This window comes from Amblyomma mixtum, chromosome 3, assembly GCF_055824585.1.
Source record: "Amblyomma mixtum isolate Tamu chromosome 3, ASM5582458v1, whole genome shotgun sequence".
Classification (NCBI taxonomy): Eukaryota; Metazoa; Arthropoda; class Arachnida; order Ixodida; family Ixodidae; genus Amblyomma; species Amblyomma mixtum.
The window spans coordinates 341,723,380-341,747,859 of record NC_143014.1 but is presented as its reverse complement, the minus strand read 5'-3'; the positions used below and the strand labels follow the sequence as shown (position 1 = coordinate 341,747,859).

Genomic DNA, 24,480 nt, shown 5'->3' with positions numbered 1-24,480 from the left:
CCCAGGATGCATGCTTTTCCAAGAAGATGATATGGACAGATGGATGGATTTTTAGCACAGGCTGCGTACCGTGGACACTGATGCTGTTTCGGTGTGGCGTACGAGCTGAGACAGACTCCAAGTATGCTTGTCAAGGGAGCCCTCCAAAAACACCTGAGTGCAGAAAACACCCCCTCCGTCTACCAGGCCTGCAAAACGACACGCGAAGCTCGAGATCCGAACAACATCCGCTCACCGCTACGACGGGCTGTCTCGGTCGAAGGTCGAAGGCCGAGACATAACTTCCAGGCGTTGAGGAAAGCGGTGTGTTGCGCTGGAAAGACGATAGTGGTGGCTAAAGGTGCGGCGGCGGTGGCACACATGGTGTTATCAAATTCGGGATCGCCCCGGGCGTTATACAGCTATAGGAGCGGCTGCTCAGCGCGGTTCATCACTGGAGCGGCGGTAGCTCGGTAAAGGCATCCTGAGAGCAGCGACAGGTGCATTAAATGTTTGCATAAACTACCACTAAACACACGTCACTCCAAAATAACGTGCTAAAATATGCTTAGAGTAATTTAAGTCCCACTGTTAGAAGAGTACGAAAGCGAATAGGAGCTTTAAACCTTTGATTCTAACAGAAAAAAACACTTACAGATTGCACGTATGAACTCAGCAACTGTAGCGTTTAAAATGTACCCATATGCAACCAATACTAAATCCAGTTTCTAACGATTGCGCATCCTAAGAGGGAACACTGAGGAGTCGTAGGGATTGAAATCATGAAGATCCTTTTGTATTAATTTCTATATTTTAAAACAATATAATTCAATACATTTTAGTGCGCTACAATTCTGAAACATTGAGGATTGTTCAGAAAAATTTTAATGCAAATCAATAATGACGTTTTTTTTAATTCAAGTCAAAGTTGTCACTTTTTTGACGTTTTTGAACTCCGGCCGACTTTGAGGCCATATTGAAAAATATCTGTCAAGTCTATAGCTACAGATCTTGCCTGAAGTGAGCAAAAGTAGCCGCAAAATATGGATAAAAATATTTAGAGACGAGATATTTAGGCATCTTGCCCTAAGGCTGCCCTGAAAAGTGCCTTTCTCGCACCGCGTAGCTTCAGAAGCCAAGTTTGAAATTTTTTACTGAAAAGGTTGACAGAGCAAGAAAACTTCTTGTTATTGTTTTGGATAGGAAAAGTTTCAGAGAGTTTTTCAAAAAACGCTGTTGCGCGGAAAAAATTTATTGTGCATGCAACGAGGCTCCAAACTTGCAACTTTGCGAAGTGGCAAAAACGACATTTGCCACCTCTTGTGACATACGATTTTTTTTCCGAGAAAACTACGAAGTTTCTTGCAAAACTAAGGTTCATTCCTTTGTGTGGACACATTTGCCCATCACATATAAGAAGTTCATTGAAAACAAAAAATGGTCATGGGACCTCGATTACCGTTCTTATCTGAACACGCCCATATATATATATATATATATATATATATATATATATATATATATATATATATATATACATATATATATATATATATAATTAAGCAAATAAGGGAAGGGGAATGAGGAGCTCGTTATAAATTATGAGAGAAGCCAACAGCCACAGAAACCAAGGCGCATAGGGGATTTTTTTTTAAATTTGTTTATTTATTTTGTGCTGTTGTTCTGTTTAGAATATTACTGAATATGTTATCGCTTAAAGCTAATTGATTAGAAAAGCAGAAGAAAAAACAACCACATGCCGCCGGTGGGATCCGAACCCACGACCTCCGAATTACGCGTCCGGTGCTCTACCGCTGAGATACGGCGACGGCTGTTAAATCTTCTGCTTTCGGGGGTATTTATGTTTACAAATAACCTAACCTTGAGAGTGTACGTCAGCGCCACCCACGTTCTTAAGCAGCGGACGTAGCACGTCCTGAGTTACCGCTGATGTGACGTAGAACGTCATCGAACGGCGAGGGTGGAAGCTGTGTGAGAACCCTGTTATGCTTCCTATGGCATCAAGGCTACCAGAACCGAGGCCCTCGCTAAGCAATTAAGCAAATAAGGGAAGGGGAATGAGGAGCTCGTTATAAATATGAGAGAAGCCAACAGCCACAGAAACCTAGGCGCATAGGGGATTTTTTTTTAAATTAATTTATTTATTTTGTGCTGTTGTTCTGTTTAGAATATTACTGAATATGTTATCGCTTAAAGCTAATTGATTAGAAAAGCAGAAGAAAAAACAACCACATGCCGCCGGTGAGATCCGAACCCACGACCTCCGAATTACGCGTCCGGTGCTCTACCGCTGAGCTACGGCGACGGCTGTTAAATCTTCTGCTTTCGGGGGTATTTATGTTTACAAATAACCTAACCTTGAGAGTGTACATCAGCGCCACCCACGTTCTTAAGCGGCGGACGTAGCACGTCCTGAGTTACCGCTTATGTGACGTAGAACGTCATCGAACGGCGAGGGTGGAAGCTGTGTGAGAACCCTCTTATGCTTCCTATGGCATCAAGGCTCTGTTCTGGCAGCCTTTCTTGAAAAAAAATAATAATACGGCACGCGTTCGATTTTCTGCCTGTTTCGGCAATATGTGCGTTTGATGCGATGTTTTGCTGAATTATCAGTCGTGGGTCACGTTCGCTACGTCTACGTGTTAAAAAAGAAATAGAAAAAAGTTGCCTTTGCTTGCACCAAGTCATCGGGTGCAGAATGGACTCGACTTCAAAGCAAGCCACGAGGGTAGAGGAAGTGGTGAAAGGCGGCGGGAGGGTGGGGGTGTCGCGCATCGTGCGACTGACCCTATGGGGACGTCACTGATTGGACCTGATGCTAGCCGCGGTGACATACACGACGTGCCTGCATCAGCGAAGATGTGCTTTCAATCGGTATCAGTGCATCGAACCGAAAGGCGAGGCCAGCTACTCGTGCAAAGAGCATCGCACGACGCTGCCGCTCGCCGCCGTCGCCTGGGCTTGCGCTGCCGAGGGAAAGCTTCACGCCCGGTGAGGCGACGACCTGAAAAACTGCGTTTGTGTGTACTTTATCCGCATTGAAAAAAGCGAAACGTTTTTTTTAGAGCGCAGCTCTTTGGCGTCCGTTCCTGGGTTTCGCGTCGGCGTCGGCGTCGGCGTCGGCCTCGTAACCAGCTCCGCCCCCAATGTCATGCTTTTCAATTGGTCGAAATGCTCGTGACGTCACAGTGCGCGAATTTCAAATGGGGCCAATTGTACTTTGGCTAGTAACCATGCAACCAATCAAAGGGATCGTATAGTGATGCTGCAACTAAGTTGGACTGAGTTTAGTTAATTGCTTAATTAATCAATTAGCCTAATTAATATAGAGGAGAATGAAGAGGTCAGAAGAAAAGAAAAGAAAGACGCGCGCCGCAGCGACAACAGCGTCCGCGGAAGGAGACGCTGCTGAAAAAAAAAACAGATAAGTACGAAGCCGCGTTCCCTCCACCACCACGCACTTCCCCACTCAGTAAGACGTTGCTCGTTTCATATACGTTGTGTCGAACATCCTAGACAGTTCCAACAATTGACAGGTTAATGACAGAACACGATGGATAGAAATGCAATAATGTAAATATGAAATAGCCTAATTAACCTTTCTAGTTAGACCGCATAAATCTATAAAACCGAGAACGAAATTGGTCGAGTTGGGGAATCGAACCAGGGTCTCCGGAGTGCGATACGAGCACGCTAGCCACTCCGTAATGCCAGCTGAATGGTTTGGAATGAACAAAGGCGCGTCTAGCTAATACGGCGTCTTCGTTCACTCCCATCTTCCCCCTTCCCCTTACGGCGAGGTGCAGGTGTCCACCCAGATATGCGAGAGAGATACATTTCCTTTCCTCAAAAAATAAATTTACCGTCCAGCAAGGCGTACAGCCGAATTGGCGATGGCGTTCTGTGGACTCCCTGGCAGCGTTGCAAGACGCTGTCGCGTTCCACTCTTACAGGCGAAGCTTAACATGTTAACCACACATCAGTAACACACGCAGACAGCCAATGGACGCGTCATTCGCTGGCAGCACTTGATTCATCATTCACAACCACATTCTTAACGTACGCTCCCTTGCCGCACATGCCAAGGACGTACACCACGATCACATTCTGCGCCATTCCTCTGTACTTTGCTTTGCTGAAACCTGGATGGATCCCGAAGAGCCTCTCGAAATCATAGATTTCCTATACTGCTGTGGTGCTCGCAGAGACCACAACACAGCGGCGGGAGTCGCTATCTACTTGCGCACAGGTCTCTCTGCAATACCAGTCGAAATGTTTGGCACGTCACATGAACTTGGCGAACTGTGCGCCGCAAAGTTGCCCAACGGCTTGCTGGTAGTAGCTGCCTACTTCGCCCCTACCGCACTCACGAAAGACGTCGTGCACTTCCTGCAACTCGCATTAACCGTCCATCGATCCACACCGATGTTAGTAGTGGGGGACTTTAATGTTGACATAAAGACAAACAGCAATTTCCTAACACTTATGCGGGAGAACATCCCGTTCCTCTCGCTCGTAACGCGTCCCACGGCTGTGACAACCTCGCGAGGCACTTGTATAGATCTCGTCTTTGAGAATCAAGCATTGGTGTACCAAGTCGAACATATATCAGTCTATTTCTCCGACCACAAAGCTTCCTTCATGACTGTCAAGAACTGTTAGTGGAATCTTTGTTAAAGGAATACGTGTGAAAAAATAAAAAAAAACTCTGTGATAGCGCATACATGTGTTGCTCAATTTCTTTGCCTCAATCTATCGAAAAGGTGAAACAGCTTTTTGCTGCGCTCAAATTTCGCATTAGGAAGTAACGTAATCGTCGGTAATTTTTTTTTTGTTGGTTTTATTGGGATTTAATGTCCCAAAGCGACTCAGGCTATGAGGGACGCCGTAGTGAAGGGCTCCGGAAATTTCGACCGCCTGGGGTTCTTTAACGTGCACTGACATCGCACAGTACACGGGCCTCTAGAATTTCGCCTCCATCGAAATTCGGCCGCCGGAGCCGGGATCGAACCCGCGTCTGTCTGGCCAGCAGCCGAGCGCCGTAACAACTGAGCCGCCGTGGCGGATCTAAAAAAAAGAAGCGAAACGAGCGGCTGCATTTCATATCTTCACACTTGAAAAGTAATCAGCGGTGAACTTTTGGCCGATTCTTAAATTCCGGTGGACGGCGGACCGCCGGCCCCTTTTGTGACGAGCCCTAGCGAGTCCACAGGATCCATGTGTGCGATTTCGGCGATTGCGGACGGCGACTTGACAAGTTTCAACACATGCAAATAACCTTCGAGCGTAGTTTCGGCTACAATGACCTCAAAGCGACGACTGCTCACATCGCAGGCCGGGCGTACGATAAGTATATTAAGGGAGAAGTGCGGGTATGACCCGGTCTGCACAACACGCGAGCGTATTTTTAGGTAGAGCGATTTAAAACCAAGTATTGGTGACATCGGAGGAAGCACATACAATTAGCGGGAAGCTCCAGTCCTACGGAAGAGTTAACCAAGCAGGCGATAGCATCATCGGCGCTTATTGCGGTACATGTTAAAAGTACGGAGAGTTGAGCTAGTTTATGCATGGCAGGATTGAACAGCGCTAGGTAAAACATGAAGTATCTTTTCTTCCATGCGCAAAAGGGGTCGTGTACAGAGTTCCGTTCACATGTGGCAAGAATTATATCGGTCAAACAGGAAGGTGTCTCAACATTAGGCTACATGAACATGAAAACTCCTTCGGAAAAGCGCCCTCCTCGAACGTAGCCCTTCACCACAAGGAATGCAGCAAACCCCCTTTACACTTTCCTTGCATGCCTTTGTTCAATGATGCTTCAGCTTTGTACAAGCACAGAGAAAAATCAACTAGAGAATTAAAAGAAGCCTACCTCATTCACAAGAATTCTGATACGTGCGTAAGCACCCCTTCGGTCATCATTCATCCCCGCGAAATCGCATATCTGGACAAAGCTGCCTGATGTCAGTGGTCTTATCTGCGAACATGCGCACTTGGTTGTCAGATTGTTATTTTCTACATATACATGTTACTCCAGTAAATCATTCAGTTGATAGTCAGCGCTCGTGTCTTGTCGCTTCTTTTCTTTGTCCTCGTCCTGTGTGCGCTGTTCAATCCTGCAGTACATGTTATCGTACTGTGTAAACGAGGGAAACTAAAATTTCTCAGCAAGAGTGGATAATATTTAAGATAAGGAGAGCCCACCTTGCGTTTCATGCCAAGCAAACGAGCAGTACGTACTGCTTGTGCACATCTATGTAAACGACCTGCACGGGGCTGCAGTTTTCTTAATCGTCGCATTCCTGGATGGCTTTGCGCACGCACAGTAAATACTAAATTATTTACTATTATTTTGAAGCACTCATTTACACGGCGGCGACTATTCTTCGGTGCGGGCAGTGAAACATTCCAGTCGCGTTGGGTTTTGCCAGCGTCTTGGTTCTGCAAGACGACTCTGCGAGCCGAGTGGACTGTATGTTTGACTTACACGCGCTCAGATGAAGAGGGGAAGCCGTCGAATTTGGTACTTTTCTCTGCTCCTTTCGAACCGCAAGCTTACTCTAGTGTCACCTTGTGATAATTTTTTGTTTAATTATCGAGCCGATGAATAGCGGGAAAGAACTCAGCAGCCAGCGACAGAACACCACACCTGTTTCGGCGCACATCGGCGAAGGCATGCACAGTAGAGCATTGCACGGGTTTGGGCTTACCCGAAAGCCCGGACCTGGTTGAGAAATTTTTGCCGGGCCTGGGCCGGACCAGGGCATTTGGTTTGCGGGCCCGGCAGGGCTCGGGCTTGTGCAGTGAACTTTCAGTGAACGCCTGCTTCTCATCTTTTCATGTGATTAACAAACGGCAGGACAAGACAGTTTGAGCCAGTTTTCAACTGTTTACAGAGTGCGAACTTATTAATCTTCGGTAATTTGTTACCTTTAGCGTGCAAAAAAAATAAAAACTGCATTAAATACAAAATCATTCTGCAAATATATATATATATATATATTTATATATATATATATATATATATATATATATATATATATATATATATATATATATATATATATATATATATATATATATATATATATATATATATATATATATATATATCCAGACAACTGTCCGCGGCGTTTCTCTTTCGTTCTCTACCTCTCGCGCTCTTGGTCAGCGTAAGTCTAGCCACAGCCGCTTGATGCAAAGCCCAAAGCTTTGCATCAAGCGGCCGTGTCTAGCGCAGCGCGCTCTTGGTAGGCGTAGGTCGTATGGCGTAGAATATATATATATATTATTTTGAAGCACATATATATGTATATATATATATATGTGTGTGTCTTGCGAAACACAATTAATAAGTCTTACGAGCAATATTAACTTCATACTTGGTCATGGCAATGAGGCTGACTGTATTCTTTCGCAAAGCATTTGACACAGTGTCGCACAACTTACTTCTTTACAAACTAAGTAAACTTAATATTGACGATAATGAAATAAGGTGGATTGAGTGCTTTTTGTCTAACCGATTGCAGTATGTACACGCTAATGGCTTTAACTCGTCATCCATTCCTGTGACCTCCGGAGTCCCACAAGGTTCTGTCATAGGTCCTTTGCTGTTCCTTGTATATATTAATGACCTGCCTAACAATGTAACATCTTCAGTAGGACTCTTTGCGGACGATTGTGTCGTTTACCGCGAAATACAAAATATGAGTGACGTTGAATTACTTCAGGCAGACCTAACCACTATCTCTAACTGGTGTTCACAATGGCAAATGCCTCTTAATACGAATAAATGCAAAGTAATGCGCTTTTCCCGTCGCGAAAATTCAAGTCACGTTGCCTACACTATTTCTTCTTCCTTGCTAACACCCGTGGAATCTTATAAATATCTCGGCGTCATTCTAACATCAGATCTAACTTGGAAAGCACACCTCAGCTCTATCATAGCTTCCGCTAACCGCATGCTTGGATACCTTAAGCGCAATTTTTACTTAGCACCAAGCCCTGTCAAGCTTCTTCTGTATAAGTCACTTGCGCACTCAAAATTAGAATACGCTAACTCTGTATGGGACCCTTTCACTAACACACTCATCGACGCCCTAGGAGCTGTGCAGAATAGAGCAGCGCGTTTTATTGTGCGCAATTATGATCGTGTTTCCAGTGTCACAGAAATAAAAAATTGTTTATCGTTAACCCCTCTTGCTCTGCGCAGAAAAGTGTCCCGTCTGTGTCTGTTTTTTTTAAATTTACAGCATGAACTCTACTCTGAAAGAAGCATTGATGACAACACCAACATATGTTTCATCCCGCATCGATCACTCACGGAAAGTTGGCGTTCCTCGTTGCCGGACAACATCCTGCATAAATTCCTTAATTCCAAAAACATCGTCGGAGTGGAACCACCTACCACCACATATTGTAGCTGCAAAGGACGTTGATGAGTTTAGGGCACTGTTGTCATTACAATATGGTTTACCATAGCCTCAGTTGGTTCACTTCGTTTTGTATATTGTGTATTTAGCCCTGTTCCTTTTATTTCGCATGCACTTTGTTTTGTTAATAGCCTTCTGCCATCGTACCCGTTCAATGTTTCTACGAAGGGTGATGTTCTAGTTCATATCTTTGTGTTTACATAAAATGTTTCTTGACTGTTTTTGTGAATTTATTCGTTTTGGTGTTGGTATTCCTAATTATTGTATTGTTTCGCTTTTTTGAATCATCTATTTTCTTGCAGCTAGTTTTCTTTTTGCAATCATGCGTATCATTTTTTGTAGGCATGTCTATGTATGCGTTAACCCCCTTTTTGTAACAGTTTCATTTTATATCTATATACCACTCCCCTCAATAATGACCTGTGGGCCATGAGGGTATCAGAAATAAATAAATAAATATATATATATATATATATATATATATATATATATATATATATATATATATATATATATATATATATATATATATATATATATATATAAACGTAATTCGGTTGACACACGGTAGAAAAACAACAACTTTATTCTAACATTTCGACCAGGGTCTGGCCTTCGTCAGAGTGATGGGGTACAGACAAAAGACACAGTTTATAAGTGCATGTACGCGGGGAGGGAACATTCTGATTGCCGCCGCGGTGGCTCAGCGGCTATGGTGCTCGGCTGCTGACCCAAAAGACGCGGGTTCGATCCCGGCCGCGGCGGCTAGAATTTCTTTGGAGGAGAAATTCTAGAGGCCCGTGTACTGTGCGATGTCAGTGCACGTTAAAGAACCCCAGGTGGTCGAAAATTCCGGAGCCCTTCACTACGGCGTCTCTCATAGCCTTAGTCGCTTTGGGACGTTAAACCCCATAAACCAAACCAAACCAAACATTCTGATTGACATATCGCAGCGGCAAACACCTCAGTATGAATCGCCAGTGAATGATAAATGTAATCAACTAAGCACAGTCAAAAATTACTAAATCATCGTGGAGGATAGCTGCAATCACATTGTGAAAAAAATGTAAATAATACAAAACTTTTTTGGTCGTAGCTCAAATGCACAAGAAAAGGCGAACAACAACAACAACCAAATATTAAAAAATAAATAAAATCATCAGACACGAGAACACAGGTAAATACCACTTTTGATTACACAACGCCTCTTGTGAAAGGGTATGGTACTAAGATGTGGTGCTGTTTCAGAGATAAGCCATTTACTAAGAAAGAAAAAGCGGCGCTAACAGTAAAAAGAGGACGAAAATGATCAGTGTAGATGAAACACGGCATGATACTATAAAGTGTTGCGGTTATGACGATAGACAAGTCAGCTTCCCGACATTTTCATTGAGACCGCAAGAAACAGTATTAAATTTGTGTATAAAAAATGATTCACGAACTTCGCGTTCATGATGGGTCTTGAAGCCTGATTCCAGTAAAGTTACTTGAATTTTTACGAAAGGGTGCTTAGTGTTATTCACATGTTTAGAGATAGGAAGGCTAGGCACTGTCCTGCAATGAGCTTTGTAATTAGCAAAACGATATCTGAACGGTGTTTCTGTTTGGCCAATATACTGAAGTTTGCAGACTGAGCATTCAAGCATGTAGATTACGTTGCTGGTATCACATGAGTAGTTTCCCCGAATTTTCACTTTAAAGTTCGATGCAGTGCTGGAAGCCGTTACTGATGTCATCATCTGCGCGCAGACTTTACAACGTGATTTATTACATGGATGACAGCCGATTGACACACTTGGGCTTGTTTTAGAAGAAGTGAGAATGTCACTGAGGTTTTTGCCACGGCGATAGACGACCCGGGGAGCTTGTTGAGAAATGTGAGTCGATCACTTTGCATGAGATCGACATAGTGTTTATTCAAAACGCCCGCGACGTTTGGAACCGATGCTGAGTGGGTTAGCACCAGGTTGATATGCGATTGATGGGATGGTTGGTGTTTTGCTTTGAGGAGCGCCTCACGGTCAAGAAGGCTTGCGCGTTCTACAGCGCCGTTTATTAATCGCGCAGGATATTTCCGTTTAATCAGGGCGTTTCGGAGGTTAGTACAGTTTCTTTCGAAGTCGCGCTCGTCAGAAGATATCCGTTTAAAGCGGACGGCTTGTCCATATGGGATGCTAGTCTTCCAGTGTTTAAGGTGGCTGCTTTCGAAATGTAAGTATTGTGGTCTGTCACTGGTTTTTCGGTATAAATCTGTGCTAAGTTTGCCATTCTTTATTGAAACTGTCACATCTAGAAAACTAATTGTGGTTGCCGAGTGAGAATGAGAGAAAGTAATGGCCTCATGCACGTTATTAAAACAAGAGATGAATGATAGAACTTCAGCTTCACCATGCTCCCAGATAAGAAAAATGTCGTCAATGAATCTTTTGTAGTAGAAAGGTTTTTATGGGTGTGTAGCAAGAAACTGGTCTTCTAATACACCCATAAATATGTTGGCGTAGTTGGGACCAATCCGTGTGCCCATCGATGTCCCGTTTATCTGTACATAATATCTGCTATCAAATTCGAAGTTCTTGAGTTGGAGTATCAATTTAAAAAGTATGGCTAGCGTGGGACCATCAACGTTAGAACCAAAGTCTTGCTTCTCAAAAGCCTGCACAGCTGACCGGATGCCGTCGAAATGGGGACTGTTAGTATAAAGCGACGCAACATCAAGGGTTACAAGCAAAGCACCATGGGGGATGCTGATGTCGGCTATATCGGCTAGGAAGTGTGTTGTGTCCTTTATGAAGGACTGAAATGTTTCAGGAATTTTGTTGATAAGGGTGTCAACGTAGCTTGACAGTCTTTCAGTCACGGTTCCTATTCCGGAAATGATTGGTCGGCCAGGATTGTTGGGTTTGTGAATTTTGGGCAATAAGTAAAATCTTTCTGCCCCGCGTCCGGTAGGTTTAATGAGTTTCAACTATTCAAAGACTGAGAAAATTTTGCCCGCAATATGAGACTTAAAGAATACTTCCATGACCGACCACAAGATCCGAAACGAGATGAAAATTTGCCGTCGCAAAATCACTGGACCCCCCCTACTCATAGAGAAAACTGCCTTGACATCTATATTAAGGCAGTTCAAAAGGATGTGCTAGAAGCATACAATACTCAAAAGAATTTCCGTCGCAACCTTTCCGGAAAAGAAACCGCAGCAATAAAAAGACTAGCTTCTCAAACTAACATTCTTATCAAGCCGGCTGACAAGGGTGGTGCCATCGTGGTGATGAACAAAACCGATTATGTCGCCGAAGCCGAAATGCAGCTTGCAGATAGTTCATTTTACCGTCTCCTAGACAGCGATCCAACTGCTCAGTTTAAAACTGATTTGGAAAAAACCCTGTCCAATCTCATTCTCAGTAATAAACTTGATAAAAGTACAGTCAATTCTATAATTCCATTGAGCCCTGTACCAGGCAGATTTTACTTATTGCCCAAAATTCACAAACCCAACAACCCTGGCCGACCAATCATTTCCGGAATAGGAACTGTGGCTGAAAGACTGTCAAGCTACGTTGACACCCTTATCAACAAAATTCCTGAAACATTTCAGTCCTTCATAAAGGACACAACACACTTCCTAGCCGATATAGCCGACATCAGCATCCCCCATGGTGCTTTGCTTGTAACCCTTGATGCTGCGTCGTTTTATACTAACATTCTCCATTTCGACGGCATCCGCTCACCTGTGCAGGCTTTTGAGAAGCAAGACTTTGGTTCTAATGTTGATGACCCCACGCTAGCCATACTTTTGAAATTAATACTCCAACTCAACAACTTCGAAACTGATAGCAGACATTATGTCCAGATAATCGGGACATCGATGGGCACACGGATTGGTCCCAACTACGCCAACATATTTACGGGTGTATTAGAAGACCAGTTTCTTGCTACACATCCATTAAAACCTTTCTACTACAAAAGATTCATTGACGACCTTTTTCTTATCTGGGAGCATGGTGAAGCTGAACTTCTATCATTCATCTCTAGTTTTAATAACGCGCATGATGCCATTACTTTCTCTCATTCTTACTCGGCAACCACAAGTAGTTTTTTAGATGTGACAGTTTCAATAAAGAATGGTAAACTTAGCACAGATTTATACCGGAAACCCAGTGACAGACCACAATACTTACATTTCGAAAGCAGCCACCTTAAACACTGGAAGAATAGCATCCCATATGGACAAGCCGTCCGCTTTAAACGGATATCTTCTGACGAGCGCGACTTCGAAAGAAACTGTACTAACCTCCGAAACGCCCTGACTAAACGGAAATATCCTGCGCGATTAATAAACGGCGCTGTAGAACACGCAAGCCTTCTTGACCGTGAGGCACTCCTCAAAGCAAAACACCAACCATCCCATCAATCGCATATCAACCTGGTGCTAACCCACTCAGCATCGGTTCCAAACGTCGCGGGCATTTTGAAAAAAACACCATGCCATTCTCATGCAAAGTGATCGACTGAAACACATTTTTCAACAAGCTCCCCGGGTCGTCTATCGCCGTGGCAAAAACCTCAGTGACATTCTCACTTCTTCTAAAGCAAGCCCAAGTGTGTCAATCGGCTGTCATCCATGTAATAAATCACGTTGTAAAGTCTGCGCGCAGATGATACATCAGTAACGGCTTCCAGCACTGCATCGAACTTTAAAGTGAAAATTTGGGGAAACTACTCATGTGATACCAGCAACGCAATCTGCATGCTTGAATGCTCAGTCTGCAAACTTCAGTATATTGGCCAAACAGAAACACCGTTCAGATATCGTTTTAATCATCACAAAGCTCATTGCAAGACAGTGCCTAGCCTTCCTATCTCTAAACATGTGAATAACACTAAGCACCCTTTCGAAAAAATTCAAGTAACTTTACTGGAATCAGGCTTCAAGACCCATCATGAACGCGAAGTTCGTGAATCCTTTTTTATACACAAATTTAATACTGTTTCTTCCGGTCTCAATGAAAATGTTGGGAAGCTGACTTGTCTATCGTCATAACCGCAATACCTTATAGTATCATGCCGTGTTTCATCTACACTGATCATTTTCGTCCTCTTTTTACTGTTAGCGCCGCTTTTTCTTTCTTAGTAAATGGCTTATCTCTGAAACAGCACCACATCTTAGCACCATACCCTTTCACAAGAGGCGTTGTGTAATCAAAAGTGGTATTGACCTGTGTTCTCGTGTCTGATGATTTTATTTATTTTTTAATATTTGGTTGTTGTTGAAATCTAGAAGAGTGCGGTGAGGGGCTAGTTGGTATGACATTATGAGAACAAAAAATAACTGCGCAAAAGGACGGGACAAGAGAAAGAGAACCACACCGGACAAACGCAGACTGACAAGTTGGAGAGGAGGAATAACCGCGAAGTTGACAGGACTGAAGAACGAGAAGAGGACAGGACGAGCGGTAACTAGCAACTGACAACTGATTTATTCCACCAACTCCTCTTTCCTTCAGCAGCAAAGCGCATGCGCACCAACCACAAAAACAAAAACAAAAGCCACACTCATCTTGTGGAATCAAGGAACTCTAACTCCTTGCGGTACAGGTGTACTGAAGCATCGATCGCTAACACACTTATCAGGCCCTAACCTCGCGACTTCCAAGGCCTCGATAATTTCGCGTTCTTTCTTATCCCTCGAGCGTCCGATAATCTTGGTCCTATCGAAAAGCGGCTTACAATCTTGTCATCATGCTTGCAAGTGTGACAATGCTTAGGCAGATGCTGTCCCGTCCTTTTGCGCAGTTAATTTTTGTTCTCATATTGTTGTTGTTGTTCGCCTTTTCTTGCGCATTTGAGCTACGACCAAAACATTTTTGTATTATTTACATTTTTTTCACAATGTGATAAGCCTTTCAGTGCTCAGTGCTTCAGAATGTGAGAGCTTTGCAATGAGAGCAATTGAAATTAAGGAATACAAAATCATATACATATATATATAGCAAACAAGGGAAGGGGAATGAGGGGCTCGTTATAAATATGTGAGAAGCCAACAGCCACAGAAACAAAGGGACACAGGGGATTTTTAATTTTATTTATTTATTTGGTGCTGTTGTTCGATTTAGAATATTACTGAATATGTTATCGCTTAAAGCTAATTTATTAGAAAAGAAGAAAAAATAACCACATGCCGCCGGTGGGATCCGAACCCACGGCCTCTGAACGTGGGTGGCACTGATGAACAATCTCAAGGTTACGTTATTTGTAAACATAAATACCCAAGAAAGCAGATTTGACAGCCGTCGCCATAGCTCAGCGTTAAAGCCCCGGACGCGTAACTCGGAGGTCGTGGGTTCGGATCCCACCGGCGGCATGTGGTTGTTTTTTTCTTCTGCTTTTCTAATCAATCTTTAAGCGATAACATACTCAGTAATATTCTAAATCGAACAACAGCACCGAATAAATAAATAAAATTAAAAATCCCCTCTGTCCCTTGGTTTCTGTGGCTGTTGGTTTCTCATATTTATAACGAGCCCCTCATTCCCATTCCCTTGTTTGCTTAACTGCTTAGCGAGGGCCTCGGTTCTGGCAGCCTTGACGCCATAATAAACATAAGAGGGTTCTCACACAGCTTCCAGCCTCGCCGTTCGATGACGTTCTACATCACATCCCTGTGTCACTTGGTTTCCGTGGCTGTTGGCTTCTCTCATATATATATATATATATATATATATATATATATATATATATATATATATATACGCTTCAAAAAGGTTTTCCCAGATCCAGAAATGTGTAATACTGAAAGGGGACACGAACGGGGCCCGGCCTTCGTCAGGCAAAAATCCTGACGAATCAATTTTTAAATTTAACACAATGAAAAGTGGCATTAATGAAAGTCATGGCACCCTCACCACTCTTCCAAGTAGAGCACTGCACGGGCCTCACTCTGAGGCCCAAGCCCGGCCCGGGCCCGAGACCTGAAGCCCGAGCTCGGCCCGGCCCAAGCCCGCTAAATTATCGCTCTTGGTAGCCCGGCCTGGCCCGTGAATCCCGGAGTGAAGCCCAGTCCGGGCCCGGCCCGGACCGTTTCACAGTAACGCATGAGGTATACTGCTCACTTTGAGCAAGTAGACTGCTACTAGACCGATAAGAAACTGGCCGACAAAGCTTCTGAAACCACAGTTTGGCTTGCAGAAAGTTGGTTCTTTTTAACCCAGAAGGAAGCGATTAAGAGCAGTGCTCTCCAGGCCCGTATTTTGCACAGTGATCTCGTGTAGGTGCGCAAAGATAAACTCGGAAGTTCCGAGAGCCAAACAAAATGGCTGCATATGCGCATAATACACTGCTTTGCATTCCCCCTTGATTTTAATCAGTTATATTTTGCCGTCCGGAAGTATGAACATTCAAGCTGCCTAGCAAGCAGTGAGATGACATTTTTTTAGTGAACGCGATCTCACAGGTTGAACTCATAGCCGAACTGGTCGCCTTTCAGCAGAAACGAAAAGCTAAAAGGCTTGAGTTTTTCACGGTGTGTGTTTTGAAGACTATAAGCGTCTTAATTCCTACTGCATTTCATATAGTGTATGTATGTTTTGGGATGACGAACGATCAATTGCGAATTAAGACCGGTTGAATTTTACTCTTACTGATGGAGCAGAAGATAACGCGCGAACCACGTGGTAACTTACAGGTCAAAACACTTCTCATTACAACCAGGCTGAAGGAGCGAGGAGGGATAGATGTGGTTATGAGGTGAGATTTACAAACCCTCGCCAGCTTTTGTGGCTATTTCATTCACGAGACGTTCGGGTCAGCTGATCAAAAAGAAAACCAAACATGCTTTAGTTCGTGAATTTTCTCATATGAGAAAAATATAGCGCTAAAATAAAAGCAATGTTTTTGTGGCTTAAAGGCCTAAGGGCAGTCAGGCTGTGAGAGACACCGAAGCAGAGGGCTCCGCATCATTTCGACCACCTGGGTTTCTTCAACGAGAAATGGTTTGGTTTATTGGTTTGGTTTATTGGCGTTTAACGTCCCGAAGCAACTCAGGCTATGAGGGACGCCGTAGTGAAGGGCTCCGGAAATTTCGACCACCTGGGGTTCTTTAACGTGCACTGACATCGCACAGTACACGGGCCTCTAGAATTTCGCCTTCATCGAAATTCGGCCGCCGCGGCCGGGATCGAACCCGCGTCTTTCGGGTCAGCAGCCGAGCGCCGTAACCACTGAGCCACCACGGCGGAGCCTTCATCGAGAAATGATACTACAAAATACATGGCATCATGCTTGCCGCCTAAACAGAAGTGCGGCCGCCGAGGCCAGGAGCAAACCTTGGTTCCCCGGCTCAGTAATCAAGCGCCTTGACCCCTAAGCCACCGCGGCGTGGAAATAAGGAAATAAATTCCGCAGTTGTGCACTTCACTCTGCAATAGTAAATGAATAGTCGGACACCAGCCGTTTCTGTACAGACCCAAGCCCGACTCGGGTCCGCAGCTTTAAGCCCGAGCCCGGCCCGGGCCCGCAACTTCAGGCCCGGGCCCGGCCCAGGCCCGGCAAAACAAATCATGCCAGGCCGGGCCCGGGCTTTCGGGCCGGCCCGAGCCCGTGCAGTGCACTACTTCCGAGGTCAGAGGCCTACGAAAATACACAAAGCACCACTCACTGTGTTGTCTGAGGTCATACCCCTTTCTGCATGCCACATTTGTGTCGTTCCTTCCACCCCTGGTTTGTTTCACCTTGTGGCCCCGCGAACAGAACATAATTTTCCTTTTTTTTCTTTTCAATTTGACTTCTCTGTAAACTTACATTTTTAACATTCCTTCCGATACTTCGCCCCCCCCCCCCCTTTCTCTCAAAGTCCAGAGGCAGCAGCTAAACCGGGGGGGGGGGGGGGGGGGGGGGTACACTATTGTGGAGTGCAGAGAAAAATCACTTCTTTAAAGTTCTTTTTTTAGGTTCTTTTCCTTCATTTTTTTCTCTCCTTTTTTTCTTTCTTTCCCTGCTCCCTGGGGTCAAGTTCTTTTTTTCTTTTTTCTCCTGCCCTCGCGGCCAGGAGGAGGGACAAGTTCCCGCAGTTTTCCACAAAAGTTGCTGCATGGCCACGCACCCTGTCCACCATCTCAGAGATCGACACGCCTGTCAGTAAACAAACCTGCGGTGCTTAACAAAGCAGAGGCCGCATCTGGACATTGCATTTCCGTGCTGCTTACCTGTTTTGCCCACTCTCCATTTTTTCGTGTGGGTCCCACTCCCCCTTTTCTCTATCCATGCTTATTTCTTTGTTTTTATATGTGTACTTTTCTTCTATCTACTTTGTTTTTCTCGCTCACCTGGTGTCCACCCCTGTAAAAATGGAAACATCAGCAAACACAAACCGCTCTTGAAGAAGATCGGTCTTCCGATCGAAACGTCGAGTCAAATAAATATGTTTCCTTTTATGACCCTTTCGGGTCAGCAGCCGAGCAACGTAACCACCGAGCCACCGCGGGGGTGCGTATACATGTATTATATGCGCCGCCGCGGTGGCTCAGCCTTTATATTATATATAAAGGCTGAACCACCGCGGTGGAGCATATATCTCGCCCACCGCTCTCTCTCTCCCAGAACCCCTTTTCCGGGCTCCGGGACCCAGTTTTAAAGACACATGGGCCCGGCCCATATTCATTAGCATCCAATCGTGTCAAACCCTTAACACGATTAAGCAAACAAGGAAGGGGAATGAGGGGCTCGTTGTAAATATGACAGAAGCCAACAGCCACAGAAACCAAGGGGCACAGGGGATTTTTTTTTTAATTCATTTATTTATTTTGTGGTGTTGATCAATTTATAATATTACCGAATATGTCATCGCTTAAAGCTAATTGATTAGAAAAGCAGAAGAAAAAACAACCACATGCCGCCGGTGGGATCCGAACCCACGACCTCCGAATTACGCGTCCGAAATACGGTACGCGACCGGACGCGTAATTCGGAGGTCGTGGGTTCGGATCCCACCGGCGGCATGTGGTTGTTTTTACTTCTGCTTTTCTAATCAATTAGCTTTAAGCGATGACATATTCAGTAATATTATAAATTGATCAACACCACAAAATAAATAAATGAATTTAAAAAAAAAATCCCCTGTGCCCCTTGGTTTCTGTGGCTGTTGGCTACTGTCACCTTAACACGATTGGTTATTAGGCGTGTGGCCCGCCCTCCAACTTCCTTAAGGCACATAACCCTCTCTCAAATGTACATATTGTAAAAAGGGCATCATTTTCACCTAAAACATAGTACATTCCGAGAATGGACACACCAACGGATTGACTCCCTGGGTGACGTGCCACGCCCCACACTTCTACCGTATTACCCCTATGGGAGACACAGCAAAACACTTAAAAACAACATGTCAAAACACTTCCACGGGTACGTCTGTCTCCCCAGTACCCGTGACCTTGACGATTCCCGGAACTAGGGCAATTATCTTTCGGTCGTCTTACGCGATCTTTCGGTCGTCTTAAGAAGCGGCTTATTGTCGAAACAAGTTTGTGATCCACGTAAATTCCATGTTTTCCCAGAATGCGTGCTAGTGCCTCGCTGGTTCCCCTCATGTATGGAAGCACAACGCGCGCGCGTTTAGTTGTTGGCTGTTCCTCCTGACGGCGACCAGCGCGTTGAATAAAGCCACGTGTGTAGCCATTCTTCTGCAGATCGGCGAAAACGGTGGCCTCACATGGTCACGCCATAACACGCTTTCACGCGTGCGATAGCCCAGTTGGCGATTCAAACTGCAACGCATTTTTTAAAGCTAGCTGCAACTAGGATAATATTGTGAGGTCCAAAGAACCTTCTTAATTTCTTTCTCTCAATGTCCACTAGTATTCGAATATGTAGACACTAAAAACTAGCTTTACTGTTTTTTTTTTACATTTGTTTTTCGAACCGTTATTATGGACGACTCGCCTTATCCGCGGCATTGCTCGGTTACCTAAGTGTCCTCGTTAACGAGGCAAGATGGTAAAATAATACTTTCGGGATGTCCAAATTCTAAGCACTTCATAACTTTAATGAGATATTGATCAGTGAGAAGAGAGGGAACAGCGGTCCTTTGGGAAGCAAATGCGATTTCTGCCAAAGCAGCAATTGGGTGGCCCTGATAAGGGCCGTTTGTGGCGATCCTGTTGTTCAAGCCTGGGGGTACTGGCGGGCAACGGCCTCGACGAGTCGCAGGAAGGGGTCCTGGCACTTTGTCCGGCCGTTTATGCTGGCCCACCAGAGCCAGTTCAGGTGGGACTGAAGCAGGGCGCGGCTTGTTCCACCGGTGCGCACCAGCACGCGCTTGGCTTTCTGCCAAGCTTGTTCTATATTCTGAGCGTGCGCACCGGTGGCCGGGTCGACGAAGTTGTCCTGGTGGCACACTGTGTTGTGCTGCAGGTCCATATCACCGGCCGCGTCCTGTAGAGCCTCCAGGTTGTTGTAGCCCCGCCACTCGTCCGTGACTACTTTGGTTGTCGGCAGTACATTCTCACTGATGATGGCTTTCAGGGTGTCGCCGTCCCGCTTCTCAACTTCAAAAAGTCGGTTCTCTCCCATACCCAATAGAGGCCGACGACCCAGGGCCCTCGATCTTCTACGCCGCCGTAATTGCCGTTGAAACGGCCTGGCACGCCGTCCCCAGCCAGCAGACGACCCCGGTTCGCCTTTCGGCGACCGCGGAACAGGGACTCGTCGACCTGAACTTCCTCCCCGGGGCCACCCATGCGTGGCCTCTGTAGCAGGTCCTTGGCCACAACTTCACGAATGAAGTTGGTCCAATCCGTGCGGGCCTCCGTTCCGAGCTTAAACCGCCCCTGGGTCCACTCGGAAGCTACCGTGGCGTTCATTCCTTTGGCTGTGGCGTACATCAGCCAAAGGACCTCACGCCGCGACATCTTCATATGGGGTCGGTCGGCGGCATCCCTGAAAGCGAAGAAGCTGGCCGTGGCCTGACGGCCGTGAAGGACAGCTTCCCCGTTTTCTTGCGAGAGCTCTTTCCGGCAGGCGCCGCAGCGGAAGGTGGGCCGAGGACCCTTCGGACACTTGCGCATCCGTGTTACCACAGAGCCCGTGCAGGTTGGCTTACCGGGGTTGAAGCCCATGTCTCCGCAGATCCCCCAGAAGTGTTGACTTCTCAGGAGTCTTCCACGGCGCTGCGGGTCCGGTGGCGGGGCTGTTGGTGCTGCTGGGAGCAGCCCATAGTCCCGGCAAGATTCGTCCAGGGCCTTTTCGTCGTTCAGCATGACCGCAAAACTGATGATGTCCGGGTCCACACGCACTCCAGCGGTAGCCATGTTTCGGGCAGAAAATAGCGCACTGAGACAGCGGACAACGAAACTCTCGGGTTAACTCGCACAACCGGCTCGCTTAAATACGGTGGCGTCGATTACTCATACCTTGAGATGGAGAGAGGGAAAGACTGCTACACTTTGACAGAACACAAAGAACAAGAAGGGAGACACCATCAAACTGGTTTGCACCCTCACCCCACTCCTGGCGGGGTACAAGTTTCCCAAGAAAGTGCCTCCCGCCCAATCCGAGGGTGAATATGAGCAAGGAGGACAGTGAAGAGGAGCTCAAGCTCCTCTCCTGGCACCAGCTGGCCCAGCCCGACTGCAGGGGGGGGGGGGGGGGGGGGTTGACTCTGCCCGACCCTCTCTTGCCTCCTCTCCGGTCTGGCTGGCGATGTGCAGGAACTCGGAGATATTTTTTTCCCGGCAGCGGAAACACACATTGGAAATCAAAGCGAGCCGCCGCCGGCCTCGAAGAGAGCGCGCACGTGAACGGGCGAACAACCGACCGAAAAGAGCAGCAGTCGGGAAAGGGAACTTTTCGTATGGGCGTTCCTCCTCCTCTAGCATGCGTGTGGTTTGCTTGCTCGACGATAGGGGTAGCGACGATCTCTGCTCGACAGAAAACAAATTCATGTAAACGCGGTGGGGTCGGGCTGATCAGCCCGACATCTGGCGCACCCCGACCCGACCCGCAACGTCGGGCTCCATGTGAACAAGGCTTTAGTCACAGCCATACCCCATGCCAGTTTAATTACTGGCATTGTTCGTCAGGAATGAATGAGGCGGACCAAAAATTGGACGTCAAGTGACGCCTGGTCCGAGGGCACATCAACAGGTCCACCATTCAGCCTTGTTAGTCCAGCCCTTGTACTGTGTGGTTCCCTCTTGTGTATGCGTCTTGCTTGTCTGGAAAAAAATACTTCAAGAGGGCCAACAGTCCATCGTGTGAATCGGCCTTTACTGGCAGCCGGGTTCCGCATACACTGCGAAAGCAAGCCTGTGCGACCGAACACGGCGTCCGCGACTCCACGCCTTCTGATATATAAAAAAAAAATACTTTTCGCACATTTCATTATCTGCATTCCATCTTCTTAACACTTGTATGCTTGAAGTGGTTATTTCTACTGATATTGAAGCATATTTTCTTGCTTTTCATTATATTGTCCCAGCTGACCTCAACGTTGACCACTTAACAGACAACTGCATCACAAAACCATCACCAAGAAACTGAGAAGCTGCTCAAGTGCATCAAATTTTCACACGCAGTTCAGCAGTACTGGCAATGAATGGCTGCTACGTGGTAAACAAAACAAAAAAATTCTTAATAATCTTGACAGGCGTGTGAATTGCGTGAATTTGAGCATAGCACGCTTATTTCAACAAAATCACGCGTTTCTCTCGTCTTAATACGCTCACTGGGGCCACGCATCGGCAGATTTCGTCTGTGGTACCCGTCTGCCCGACAAGTGAATTTGAGCATAGCACGCTTATTTCAACAAAATCACGCGTTTCTCTCGTCTTAATACGCTCACTGGGGCCACGCATCGGCAGATTTCGTCTGTCGTACCCGTCTGCTCGACAAGTCACTAAAAAAACAATTTCCTAACCGCCGCGGACGTGCTCTTTCGCTTGGCGATCAGGCGGCGGCTACTCCGGGCACGGCTGCTCTAACGAGCTGGGCGGTTCCGGCGCGACAGCGTAGCGGTAGGCGGAGGAGAATGTAAAAGGAAGAGGGAACAAATAGTCTGGCCACACTGGGTTTTAGTTCACAATCTGGCCTACGAAATTAAACAAAGCAACACTGACCCTGTCGTCTGAGGTCATACCCCTTTCTGCATGCCACATGTGTGCCTTGCCTTCTCCCCCCCCCCCCTGGGTCTGCTCACTTTGTGGTCCCGCGAATGCCACATTATATTTTTTTTTCTTTCACAATGTAAGCTTACATTTTTTACATTCCTTCCGATACTTCCGGGCATGGGTGCATTATTCCTGGGTGGGAAGAAAAAGCACTGCTTCCAAGGTTTTCTTCTCCCTCTTTTACTTTTTTTCCGAAGTTTCTCTCTGTTAAGGGTCAGATTTTTATTTTTTATATTTTTTATATTTTTTTCCTGCCCTCGAGTTGCTGCACGGCCACGCACCTGTCGAGCACCTCCGAGCGGCACACGCCTGTCAACAAGCAAGCCTGTTTTGCTTAACAAAGCAGAGGCGGCAGCTGGATGTTGTATTTTCTCCCTGTTCCTCACACTCGCCCACCCCCCTTTTTTTTCGTGTGGGTCGGGCTGCCTCTAATAATTTTTTATGTGCATTTTTCTACTATGTGCTTTGTGTTTCCCACTTACCTGTTCTGTACCCACCCCTATGAAAGGGGATGCATTCACAATGTATAATCACTCCTGAAGAAGATCGGTCTTGGGATCGAAACGTTGAGTAGAATAAATATGTTTCCTTTAACGAAGCGTATACTTCGCTATATATATATATATATATATATATATATATATATATATATATATATATATATATATATATATATATATATATATGTATGTATGTGTGTGTGTGTGTGTGTGAAAAATTATTTCTTGGCAGCTGACTGATTAATACAAGATAAAGTCACCAGAAATTGAAAAACATAAGATTTAATTCACGACGTTTCGGCTGGAGGACCAGCAATAGGCTAGTCCTCCAGCCGAAACGTCGTGAATTAAATCTTGTTATGTTTTTCAATTTCTGGTGACTTTATCTTATATATATATACATATATATATAGCACAATAAGATAAACGTACTTGGTTGCTAGTTTAAATAAGATTGGGAGTCGACGTTTCGGACAGAGCCTTTTTTCAAGACTGACAGGCTCTGTCCGAAACGTCGACTCCCAATAAATGTTTACTTAAAAGAAGCGTTTCTCAATTTCGCATCATATATATATATATATATATATATATATATATATATATATATATATATATATATATATATATATATATATATATATATATATATAAAGGCTTATCGACACCGTATTTTTCTTGCCAGCTTAGCTTTGCAAAGTCGTTATGCATGAAGGAAATGTACGGCGTCAGCGTACAAAATGAAGAAACATTTTGCCAGAGTTTGCCATTGTGCCAAACATTCTGCAAGATTGTATGGCACAATATCTATGAGACATCTTTTGTCTGTGAAGCCTTGCCTTTTTTTCAAGTTTATGCGCCCCTAAATTCTAGGAAAAGTTATCTGAACTAATTGTCTAAGATAGCGTACGTTAAAACTCAGTTCCATAGAAGTACATGGGACCTGCAGAAGTTGACATCTTCAATGCGTTCCTGCGTTTTGTTTCTGCTGGAAGCGAACGAATCATACGCGGCATAGATATGAGCTGGCAAGCTATTCCAGTGAGCGATAGTGCGGGCAAAAAAAAGAGTTTTTAACGAGGTTCGTGCGCGCGAAGCATGGTCATGAATGTGCCTGGTATATGTCGGTTACGCGTGGGCGCAGGTAGTCGCCGCAGTTGAAATTAAACTGATGGTGTTAAAAATGAGAGAAAAAATGTTAGCTTGGCGAGTGCTCTTTTTCAAGGGTGGAACATGTTTTCGGCCATGAGATCGGACGGTGAAGTGTATGCTTTCGATAAATGTTGAAAATGAAGTGGATTGCTTTTCGTTGTACCATCTCTAGGGAATGTTCTTTTTTCGAAAATGGATCCAATGATACGTACTCGGATATTCAAGTTTTTGTGCGTG

At 45.3% G+C, this 24,480-nt stretch overlaps 1 pseudogene; it reads right to left on the bottom strand.

The window, feature by feature from the left end:
- Positions 1 to 19,442: 19,442 nt before the first annotated feature.
- Positions 19,443 to 20,737, bottom strand: LOC149356153 (uncharacterized; annotated as a pseudogene).
- Between the last annotated feature and the right edge of the window lie 3,743 nt (positions 20,738 to 24,480).